This window comes from Struthio camelus, chromosome 2, assembly GCF_040807025.1.
Source record: "Struthio camelus isolate bStrCam1 chromosome 2, bStrCam1.hap1, whole genome shotgun sequence".
In the NCBI taxonomy this organism is placed as follows: Eukaryota; Metazoa; Chordata; class Aves; order Struthioniformes; family Struthionidae; genus Struthio; species Struthio camelus.
The window spans coordinates 169,646,699-169,659,342 of record NC_090943.1 but is presented as its reverse complement, the minus strand read 5'-3'; positions in this window follow the sequence as shown (position 1 = coordinate 169,659,342).

Genomic DNA, 12,644 nt, shown 5'->3' with positions numbered 1-12,644 from the left:
TTCAGCAGTCCTCAGAGTAGAGGGACGATAAATATCTTCTTGATGATATGGATTGCATCAAGTTAGAGAGATTCTCTGTATCTTCAGACCATGAGAGAAAGCAGTGCAGAAAATAAACGGGTTCTTGACCTACCTCCTGTGTCTTTCATTGGGCAGATGCACACACTGTGCTTGAAGTTCAGCTGGAGGAAGTCTGGGCTCACATTTGAGTCTAGATTGGTAGCATGCAAAAGAACTACTAATTATTGGACAAAAAAGTGTTTGAAAGTCGAACCTTAAGGTAAATCATAGGACTAACAATCCAAGTATTATCCTATTATTAGAGAAGCATTCACAGACCTCCCACCACGTTCTGTCATGCAAATTAAGGTGTGACAAATGGTTGCAAGAAAGCAGAAGAGGATAAGACAGAAAGGATGAATGTAACCACAATAGGATTATACAGTGTCATAGACTAGCTCTGTGCATACTTAGCAGGGCACAAATCAAAACTCTTTTCAGAAGTAAAAATGCAATAATAATCTGGGGTGTGTAATTAGTCAATGATGATTAAATAGTCTTCAAATTTGTAAAAGATTCCACAGAGAGGAAGAGAATCAGCTGTTCAATTTTCACTGTATGAAGCCACATATATACTTTCCAGTAACGAACTTTCACATTAGACTTTACATTAGAGAGACTTTCTGACCAGAAGGGTATTGAGGCTTTGCAAGGGATGGTACCGAGGCTGAGGAGCGTAAAGGCAGCCCCTACCCTCGGATGACTTCAAGTGCGGCCAGCATTAATGAGCGTCTGTCAGAGTGCCAGGCGCTGAGCTGACCCTGCAGGGGACTGACAAAATGACCCCTCAGGATCTCTTCAAAGCCTTGTTCCGTGGCTCTACAGTCATCCACACCTCGGGATAAACAATATCCTACAAAAAGCGAAAAAAGGCATTTTCTTCCCTGCCCTCATGCCATTGCATTAGAGGCAGCTCTGGGACTGATCCCTCCGACAGCACTGAGATTGACAGATCCGTCTGGAAGATATTAACCACGTGATGGAGAAGCAGGAACAAGTACTGAAAACTTGTGTGTATCTAAAATGCATATACATATGGGAATTTCCAGGGATGCTTTCAGCAGTTAAATGTGCTGTGGAAGGAACTTTACAATATCAAAAGTGGTCCTGAGTAATGTTCCTCCTGGGAGACAGGGAAATTTCAGCAGGCTAGGGGAACAGTCCAAGAGATGAAGGGTGGTAAGGAAGTCATAGCCCAAGAGATGGGGCATGGTAAGGCAGGCATAATTAAAGAGACAGAGTTATAAGACTGTTTTGCTCCAGTATAATTTAAATCCAATTCAACCTGAACTTAAAATTTGCAATGTCAGTTGGGGGATGGGGGGTGGAGTCCCTTAAGATATTTACGGAAAGGCCACACAAACCCTCAAACCCATATATTTCCACCTAGGAGATGGAAATGATTAATGTTCTGTGGAAAGGTCTGAGAAACCTCCAAGGCACAGAGCACTTCTGCCCCTCTCTCCTCACGCCCAATATAGCTGAAAGCTATCAACAAATATCAACAGGATGTTAGTGTGGTTGCACCTCAGCAGTCTTCTAAAATTAAAGGGCCAAAGAAAGCAGCAGGTTTACCTGTATCATATATGGCCAGCCTCATCCCTAGCTCTCTAAATTATTCAAATCATCAGAAGCTATTACCATAAAGAGGTTAATTTTTAATGGATCTACTTATCCACCCCTTCTCTCCATTCTCCCTCCAAGAAGGAACTACTCGGTCTACTCAGCAGATATAGAAACATATCTTACCTGTAGGTACAGTCTGAGCATGGGTCAAGAAATCCATGCACAGCTCAGGGAAAAAGAGAGTAAGACCCTTTCACCATAAATACTCTCCCTCTTTCGCAAAACACCTTTACTGTCAATAGTGAAATTCTGTTAATCTTCTGCTTCAACCCCTCTCCCCTTCCCTAAAAAATAAGAAAAAAAAAAAAACCCTTCTGTAGTTATCTGGATCTCTCTACGGACTAGTCAGGGAGCTTTGACCAATTGCTCAGACAAATTTGTGCGTCACCCAAAGCAGATGAGATGAACCTGCCTAAAAGTACCTAGTATCACAGAATCACAGAATCACAGAATCGTTTAGGTTGGAAGGGACCTCTGGAGATCATCTAGTCCAACCTCCCTGCTCAAGCAGGGACCTCTAGAGCATATTGCCCAGGATCACATCCAGACGGGTTTTGAATATCTCCAGCGAAGGAGACTCCACCACCTCTCTGGGCAACCTGTTCCAATGCTCTGTCACCCTCACAGTCAAGAAGTTTTTCCTCAGCTTCAGATGGAACTTCCTGTGGTTCAGTTTCTGCCCATTGCCTCTTGTCCTGTTGCTGGGCACCACGGAGAAGAGGCTGGCCTCATCCTCTTGACACTCCCCCTTCAGATACTTGCACACGTTGATGAGATCCCCTCTCAATCTTCTCTTCTCCAGGCTGAACAGGCCCAGCTCTTGCAGTCTTTCTTCAGAGGAGAGGTGCTCCAGCCCTCTAATCCTCTTGGTAGCCCTCCGCTGGACTCCCTCCAGGAGTGCCATGTCTCTCTTGTCCTGGGGAGCCCAGAACTGGACACAGGACTCCAAGGGAGGCCTCATGAGGGCTGAGGAGAGGGGCAGGATCACCTCCCTCCACCTGCTGGCAACACTCTGCCTAATGCACCCCAGCATCCCAGTGGCCTTCTTGGCCACAAGGGCACACTGCTGCCTCATGTTTAACTTGTTGTCCACCAGCACTCCCAGGTCCTTCTCGGCAGAGCTACTTTCCAGCAGGTCAGTCCCCAGCCTGTCCTGGTGCATGGGATTATTCCTGCCTAGGTGCAGGACCTTGCACTTGCCTTTGTTGAACTTCAGGAGGTTCCTCTCCGCCCACCTCTCCAGCCTGTCCAGGTCCCTCTGAATGGCAGCACAGTCTTCTGGTGTGTTAGCCTCTCCCCCCAGTTTAGTATCATCAGCAAACTTGCTGAGGGTGCACTCTGTCCCTTCCTCCAGGTCACTGATGAACACATTGAACAAGACTGGAGCCAGGACTGACCCCTGGGGGACACCACTAACCACAGGCCTCCAACTTGACTCTGCGCCATTCACCACAACCCTCTGAGCTCGGCCATCCAGCCAGTTCTCAAGCCACCTCACTGTCCACTCGTCTAGCCCACACTTCCTGAGCTTACCTAGGAGGATGTGATGGGAGACAGTGTCCAAAGCCTTGCTGAAGTCCAGGGAGACAACATCCACTGCTCTGCCCTCATCTACCCAGCCAGTCATTCCGTCATAGAAGGCTATCAGATTGGTCAAGCATGATTTCCCTTTGGTGAATCCATGCTGACTACTCCTGATCACCTTCTTGTCCTCCACATGCTTAGTGAGGACCTCCAGGAGGAGCTGTTCCATCCCCTTTCCAGGGATGGAGGTGAGGCTGACAGGCCTGTAGTTTCCTGGCTCCTCCTTCTTGCCCTTGTGGAAGACTGGCGTGACATTGGCTTTCTTCCAGTCCTCAGGCACCTCTCCTGATCTCCAGGACCTTTCCAAGATGATGGAGAGTGGCCTAGCGATAACATCCGCCAGCTCCCTCAGCACTCGGGGGTGCATCCCATCGGGGCCCATGGATTTATGGATGTCAAGTTTAGACAAAAGATCTCTAACCTGATCCTCCTCCACCAAGGGAGAGTCTTCCTTTCTCCAGCCTTCCTCTCTTGTCTCCAAGGTCTGGAATTCCTCAGGACTGGCCTTAGCAGTGAAGACTGAAGCAAAGAAGGCATTCAATAACTCTGCCTTCTCTGTATCTTTTGTCACCAGGGCACCTGCCCCATTCAGCAGCGGGCCCACGTTTTCCCTAGTCTTCCTTTTGCTATGGATGTATTTGAAGAAGGCCTTCTTGTTGTCCTTGACATCCCTTGCCAGATTTAATTCCAACTGGGCCTTAGCCTTCCTTGTCGCATCCCTGCACGCTCTGACAACGTCCCTGTATTCCTCCCAAGTGGCCTGTCCCCTTTTCCACATTCTTTACACTTCCTTCTTCTGTTGGAGTTTGGCCAGGAGTTCCTTGCTCATCCATGCAGGTCTCCTGCCCGCTTTGCTGGACTTCTTCCTCAGAGGGATGCACTGATCCTGAGCCTGGAGGAAGTGACGCTTGAATATTAACCAGCTTTCTTGGACCCCTCTTCCCTCCAGGGCCCTATCCCAGGAGATTCCCCTAAGTAGGTCCCTGAAGAGGCCAAAGTCAGCTCTCCTGAAGTCCAGCGTTGCATCTCGCAGCGTTGTATCTCACAACAAAAGCTCAATAAACTTGTTCTTGTGAGAGAGGTTATATGCAGAAGCTGAACCGAATGCCATGTCAGGTACTTCATATCTCCATAATTTGCTGGTATGGTTTGCACCACGGGGCGAGTGCATGTGTCGTGCTTGGCACAGCACAAACACACTGTCAAACACAACTGCTGGTCTGAAGGATTTGCTAGACAAGGACAGGGGAGTGTGGGGTCTGAGTTCATGCTATTTTCTCTGAGTGAAACGATGCAATGATTCCTCACTGCTCACACACCGATCTTTGGTAAAGCTCACACTTTGTTCCCAGTTCCCTGCCTTCCTCCTCCCGTTGCTCACAGACTGCTGTAGCAACCAAGGCTGCTGCTAGGCTTTAAGACAAGTAACGTGTGGTGCACAGTCCTCGTCCTACGATTTTGCAAGTTGCAAAGCCTTTTAAAGCATGCAGTAGCTTCCCTCTGGTCTACATCCTCTAGTTTTCTTTGCATGAAATTAAACAAAGATGGGGAATGATGGTTCCCCAGAAGTCATCCTGACATGGACTTGAAATGTGGCAACAGTAAGGCCCTGAACACCAGTCTCATACCATAGGCAGACCCTCAGATAACCAGTCCAGTTAGTCCAGGAAGCTTTGACAGCGGACAGTTTGAATCAGACTGGATTCTCAGTGCTCTTCTCATCTAATCGATGGCAACGTCAATAAAATTGCCAACCTGTGAAGGAAGTTACTGTCATACAGCCTACATAGTGGCTGACCCAGGAAGTACTTGCCATTAGGTTATCCCCTGAGCTATATGACCACACAGACCGCGTGGCTATCTTTGGCTATCTTCAACGAAAGGGAAGAAAAATTACTGCAGCACTCCCTCAAGGATCAGTTCATTTGCTTTCTCATTTTTGGCTCAGCATAATGTATGAGTGTTTAACGTGGATTTGAAGGGAACAATTCCCCGAATGCACCAAACAAAGCAGCAGCCTCTAATATGAATTTCCCCGGAGTTGGGGAGAAAAAGGGTTTGTCAGAACTGATAATGGGTGAATCCCAAAATGGGCTGTGAGGAGAAATTGTCTAATCCTAGTCGTTTCCCTTGGCAGCCAGCTCCGCTTTTGCTAGGAGATGCTGCCTGGAAATATTTTATTCAATATCATGTTCCATCTGTATTGACCTATTTCAATACAGTGCTACTCTCAGAGACTCCTCTGAAGAATTACAGTTTTGGATGTCAAGCATTAGATTCTCAAGTATGAAAATGTTAATTTTGGTTTTGAAGTATTCTCTGTTTTTACTTGAGGAAATACCCAAATCAATCAATGAGAAAGCACTTATCCCCGGTGAAGGAGGCTGGAGGTTGTTAAAGGAAAGAGCTCTAGTAACAAACAATAAATCATTACAATAATAAAGAACTAAAAGGTGTCGTTGGGGAACAAGAAACTACGCAGAGAAATTCTTTCCAAAGCAGAGAGCTTCTCGAGTTGTGCGAAATGCAATGTTTAATATAGTGTTAGGAAACAGAGTTTCTTTCTTTTAGGGAACAGAGCTAATTCATCAGGGAGAGCATATGTCTTCCCATATGATTTAGCATCTGGGTCTCCACGGTGCAACACACCGTTGGAGTTAACGCTCACGTCTTAGTTCCACCCCGCTAAGAGCTATTACTTATTACGCTGTATTCCCACGGAGCGCTCTCTTTCCTGAAAGGTATATAAATATTCACTTCTGTTCAAGAAATGCCTATGCACAGTCCTTCAGTTTGAGATGGAAGCTCTCTGTGGGCCAAGGAAAAAAGCCTCTTAAATTGAGTCGCTGGGACTGCCTCGATGTTTCAGTAATTAAGTCTCAGACCACATGGCTGGCTGGACCTTTTCAGAAGTGTGTTTGTGCTGCGAAACAACTCATGCGAGGCGAAATCTTCCACATTTGAGCATTTTGCCTTCCGGCTAATGCAATAATTGTGTGAAAACTACACTGTATCCCTAAGGATGGATCTTTTTATTCATAGAGCAAACACATCTATTTATTTATTTATTTATTTTAACCTGGAAGAAAAATAAAACATTATTCTCTATTTATTGCATATTCAGCATATGTTTAAGGTACACCGTTTGGATGAATTGTACATAAGGATACCTGCCTGTGAAATTGAAACTAATACTTATATTATAAAAAATGGAATTGGCCGCTTTCCCCATGGTATTTACCAAATTTTAGATGTCTTGAATGTGGTCACAATCTATTCTACGGTTTCTTCAATATATATTAGATTTGCGCCCATTAAAAGTACATGGATGTGGATGAACTGGTCCAACTGCGGATGAAGTGGTCCAACTACACTGTCCAGCTCAAACTGGGAGGTTAGCTTTGCAGTTTAAACAGAGGACGAGGACCCCAGAGATCTGACGTTATTGCTTCCCGTCATGACGGACACTTAACTGCTCTTTGCCTTAACTCTCCGTTCTTTAAGACCCAGATGATTCCTTTACCTCACTGGAGGCTGTAGAGGATGAATGTATTGATGGTTGCAAGGTCATAAGGTAGCCAAATTATGGGGCACAAATAATTATTACTGAGCATTAAATTTTAGGTACCTAGGCCAGGTAATCACTTTTTAAGTCCTTTCCTCTTTTTAAACTGTCACATGGAGTACTAAAAGCTGTTTTAGGAAATGCTGTATGTTCATGCACTGAAACAAGAGAAATGTTAGTTTTTTTGAAATTGCTAACCACCATTTAAGGTCCGTAAAGAAGACAAGCCTTTAACTATTCTTATACTCAGAACCTCTCTCAAGCATGGTAAAAATAAAACCAAGGACAGACGTCAGAAATTTCGTCTCGGAAGAACACTTCTCTCTCTAACCATGTTACATCTGTAAAGTTTTGTGCTTTTTTTAAAATATATAGTTTTGACTACAAGACTTCTTAACGATATAATTTAGTTTTGTAAACTGTGCCCGTTGGTTAGGTCATTCATTTAACGTTATACAGTAATATAAAATATTTACAGACATCCTACTGTAAAAGATGGTTTGAAAACACCTAAGAACATAACTTGATCTCTCACACCACATAAAAAGATACTGGATGTAAAAACATCTTCATGATCTTATAAAAAAATAATCAAAGGAACACATGAATATGCTGCGAGGTTATCTGTCCTTGTTAGTCCACTTACAGGAATCATGTAGCATAACCCGAATAAAAGTAAACCATTTTATGCTCATTTCATTCCTAAGGCCAAGGTCAATATATTATCTCATCTGTTACAGAAACTAACAGCTTCTCCAGTGAATAACCAGTTTCCGTTCACATTAATGTCTGTTGTAAAAAGTCTTGGTGTGAGAAACACACCCCTTTATCTACCGTTGCCTCAATTGTTTCTGACCTTTTATGCAATTGCTGATTCCTTCCAAAAGCAGCTGCAAAGCCAGGCAGCACGTAAGAAGCTTTGAGTTCTGAAGCAAAAGGACATGCTTGAAATTACAGTCTATTAACCCACCTCGTCTGATCCAGGCCTGAGAAGATTCAGGGCGTGCTGACCATTGCCATGACACCATTGCCAGATGCCTTTTAATGGAGGGTGTGAAATGAGGACAAAAATATGGGACTCCTGAAGAACATTGCTTTGTATTGTAGCTTGGTAATCATTATGTCTTTTTTTTTTTTTTTAATAAGGGCTCTACCATGTACCGTGTCTACCAAGCAGACATATTGTTTCATTCTTACTGAAAACTACCGTGCTTTAACCCCTTTCTTAGGGATTTATACATTTTCAATCTTTGTTAAAGATAGCAGCTCCCTACAGTGATGATGTCAGATATACTTTATATGTTTCAAAAAGAACAATCTGATCTCTAAATTATTTGCTTGCCTAGCATACTGGTTTTGTTACTCATCGAGCACTAGGATCCTGAACACTAGGCTTCTTTTCATACTGGTGATTGATTGTCCCTTTAGATGCCAGGACTGAGTGCCTAAAATGTGATCCAGCTATTGGAGATATAAAGGCAGTAGACACACAGGTCACTTTCCCAACCTTTTGACCCATCTCCGCTGCTGTGTCTGCAGAAACAAAGTATTGCAAATGGGTCATTATACAGAAGGCAGCTGTAACATTTCAGCAGCTATACATGCTGAAAAACTGAGCACCTATATTTCCTGGTTGTGGGGTATCTGCAAAATATAGGATAGAGGAACCTCCTTTTCTCCCAGTTCCTCTCTTCTTCCCCTTGTTTCTCACCTGTCAGCCCCCAAGGGAAAATAAAAGGGCATAAAATTTTCAGCTATCTGCTCACCTAAGAACCTGGGGTAGAAGGGAAATTTCTAGACAAGGAAGGAGAAAGCACTGTGTTTCTTCACAAAATCAGATGAAATAGCTGAACACACTTCAGTGAAGGCACTGAAGCTCCTAGGAATGAAATACTAAAGTCTTCTGTAGAATGGAGCTTTGTCCCACATAAAGGAACTAAAAATTGGTTCTTCTGTCCTAATTTGGAGGTTCACAATTCAGATGTCTCCATCTGCGCTGAGTGTTTAGGGTCTCATTATAGTTAACAGGCATCCAGTCAGCAGAGTCAATGGAATTAAGGATGTGACTCATCTTAACGAATGTAAGTGTCTGGCTTTGAGGTGAGATAAGTCTCACTCAGAACAGCACTGACTCTCCAGACTCACTGTCCATGTGAGCTCAGGGGCCCAGGCTGACAACAACACCGGGGTTGGGACACCCCTATACTGCAGAAATCTATATTTAAACCTCACCTTGAGGACTTACCTACTCTGATGGACGCAGATTTAATCTGCTCTGAACCTGACCTACTCCGTCTCGTCTCTCACAGTGCAAAAGTGGCTTTGCATTCATCTGCTCCATCACAGACCCTCCCTCAAAATGACCCTGAAACTACTGAGATGTGCAGGGATGTGGAGGTTTTCTAGGTGGAGTGCTGGGTTTGGCACCAAGACACCTCGGTCTGAGTCTCCACACAGGCAAAGACCGTGGGCTACAGCAAAGTCATCTATCCTTCCATGGCCACTTTTTTGTCTGTCCTCCCTTGCACAGGACGGTCCTTGGGGCTGAAGCTGTCCTTTACAAAGTGCATCTGCAAGCCCTAGCGCAATAGGCTGCTGATGTCAATGGAGATGGCCAGCTGCTATCATCATAATAGCAAAAAGCTGTAGAGAAAAACAGGGCACCTCCTATGTGTCTGCTACCAGGAATATAAAAATAGAGGGAAACAAGCAGAGAGACAGATGGTGGAAACAACTGACAGTACAAGTAGGATTCATCTAATACATCTTAGCAGGATAAAAGTTAGGTGTCTAACCGAAGTTAGCCCTCCTGTAGTCAAATGATACCAACTGGAGCCTCCAGATGATGAATCATCTCACCATAGTATGGATATCTAAAATAGGGGGCAACTTCTATGTGCTCCAGTAACAACTCACCTCGAATCCAGTCACCATTCAGTTTGTAATTTGATCCCCTTCTGGTTTATCTTGGTTCCCTTTCCAAATGGAAGGAGTGAAAACTGTAAAGCTTTATATTGCTCTACAAAATATTTGTGAACCCCTAAATGTGAGCTGAAATGGAGACTGCTTTTGAATTCAGAAATTTGCCAACACGACATGCTAACATATTAACGAACAAGATTATTTTATCAGGTACAAGTCAATTTATAGTCCATGCTTTCTTTAATAGAAATACGGCATTTTCCTACCGTTCATTTAAAATGGGCTTTTTTAATTTTCATTATGCAGAGTCTCAAAAAGTTGCCATTAATTTTTCTCCCCTCTATCTTTATGCTGACTATAAATCAGATGCAATAATAACTTCTGAGAAGCTGGAAAGGGCATATTTATCTCCCTGAGAAAGTTATGAGAATGACAGCTCAGTTTTTCAGTAGCGTCAGAGCTGTTACATTTCCATTCATTAACTTTTTCTATATAAAAACATATAATTGGGACTTCCCTTAGTGGAAACATTTAGTGCATCTTTAACGGGTAAGTCAGAATCACAGCTTTTTAAGCCTGAATCTAAGAGTTATTGAGAGCTTCCTGAGAGCTGCTAAATGCTATGTGTTCCCGTAGACTCAGCATCTTGCAGGATTAGACTCTTGTAGTAATTTTAGTTCTAATAATATCATTCTTCTGTAGTTCTTTTGCTTGCAAAAAATGTGTTGCATGCTGAACTGCTCCAGAATTATCTGACTATTCTTTTTTTGAAGTACAGTTTCTCCAAGCATTAAGTTTTAATAATAATATCATTTCTTCCCTCTTCACGATAAAATTTCTAGTCAAAATAAATGAGACATTCTTTAGAATCACTTACTGATCAAATGCTGTTTCTGGTGAGATCAAGAATAAAAATCATAATCTGAAGAAGGCTAACAAGTTTTTGATCCTGGTGGTCTTGACCCATCAGAATCCCAGATGGTTTAGAAATTTGGTAAGGAGTTCTGGACTTCCCAGCCTTGCAGTTTCATACCTAGCAGATGGTTAATTTGTTTGAGGTCAAACTGATCGCACAGCCTTCAGAAGAGAAGGATGGATAAGACAGAACTGCTCAAGGGGACTCTTAGTTTTATATGCCACTGCCATAAATTTCCTGCACAATTCAGGGTCCCAGAACTCAGCTCCCGAGAAATGAAGAACATATAAAGAATGGATATCACTGAAGAAGAAACTTGTTATGGGCACAGGTGAACTTAGTGGGGCCAGACTTTGGGCAGAAAAAATTATCCAAACACAACTTATCTTAGAGAGGAAACCAGTCTCTAACTTCCCCTGGTTCCTTTTCTCAGAAACTTTACCTTCTTCAAATACTGCAGAAAATTACAGACACAGAGCCCCCTCCTTACATGATCCTGCTGCATTCCCAGGGCAGGCTAGAAACCCCGTCTCCCATAGTAAAATGCAATATCATAATGCTTCTAGAAATGTTACTCTATGTGCTTGACTCTGCAGCCCTAAATATATTATTTGAATGTGCTTCCCCTGATAAGAAAATGGGTGGAACTGAACCACATCCCCAAATCTATGTGCCTACTACTGAAAATCACTATCCTATTGCAATTTTTACTTTAATTTTGCAACTATGTTCTCAATCACTGAATGGGCTTTGGGTCAAGCAAGATTGTAAAAATGTATCTGTTTTCTGTTTCTAAAAGCAATCAGCAAAATTCAAAATTCAGTCACTTTAATGTGACTTTTCACTTTCTTTGTGCTTTCTACAGCTCTTGGCATTCAGACCCATTCCCAAATCCCAAATTTTGCTGTGATATGGCACCACATAGAACAGGCCAGCACTAGAATATTAAACACAGGACTATCACTGTAGAAAGCTCAAGTTCCGAAAGAGACACAAGTACCTGTTATCTGAACTGAAGAAGCCCTTCCAACTAGGAGTTGTGGTACGTCCTTAACCTTTTAAATATCATAGAAAAGAGTGGACATAAAGGAAGCCCCATGCTGTGCTTGTGGGAATTGCAAATACATTATTTTCCATCTGCATTTGGTTCTCATATTCTTTTAGGTGCTTGGCTTCAACTATCCTATCCCTCTTCTCTATCGACAGCTGCAGTTATTATGTCCTACATAACATCTGCTACAACATTTACTACCCACATTCAGCCAGTATTTTTTTTTTTTTTTTTGCAGATAGCAAAAAACTCTAAGCAGAGCTCAATTTTGAAGTGCATTTTTCCCTAGAGATGCTAACAGCCAGACATCATGGCCTTCTAATCAACCAAATTCTGGGGCTTTGTGAGGCATTACAGTGCATCCAGGAGCACTACTAATTTCATGCTGCATCTCTTCTTCCACATATCTAGGCAGAGAGGTTGTCTCCTCCCTCATCAGGATGGAGAGGCCATACAGACTTGCCTGATGATGTTGTGATTTCTCAGAACCTTTCTGGATATTTCCTTTTTCTTCAGACATCACCTTCCCAGACATCATCTGCTCTTGACTGAAGGCTTCCAAGTGGTCCTTCAAAACACCAACACTGTCAGGGAAATGGTTTCTTCCAGTTGTGCTGGGTTAGCAACTGCTTAAATTAATTTGGCTCATCTCACAGAGACGGGCTCACACAGGCAGCTCCAAAGGCAGATACAAGAGACTAGCAGATACTTGTGGAGGGGACACTGCTTGACTTGAAAGAAGACATTTTTCTCTTAGTTTCCGCTCTCTCACTGTGTGGAAAGACAATCACAAGTAGTTGTCTTTATGAAACCCAGAATCACAGTTTCCTTAAAATTTACTCAGGAAAATTCAGTATGTCCCACAGCCTGACCTACCGAGCCTGGGGTTTGCTGCTGTTCATAGAGTGCCTGAAAGTTAT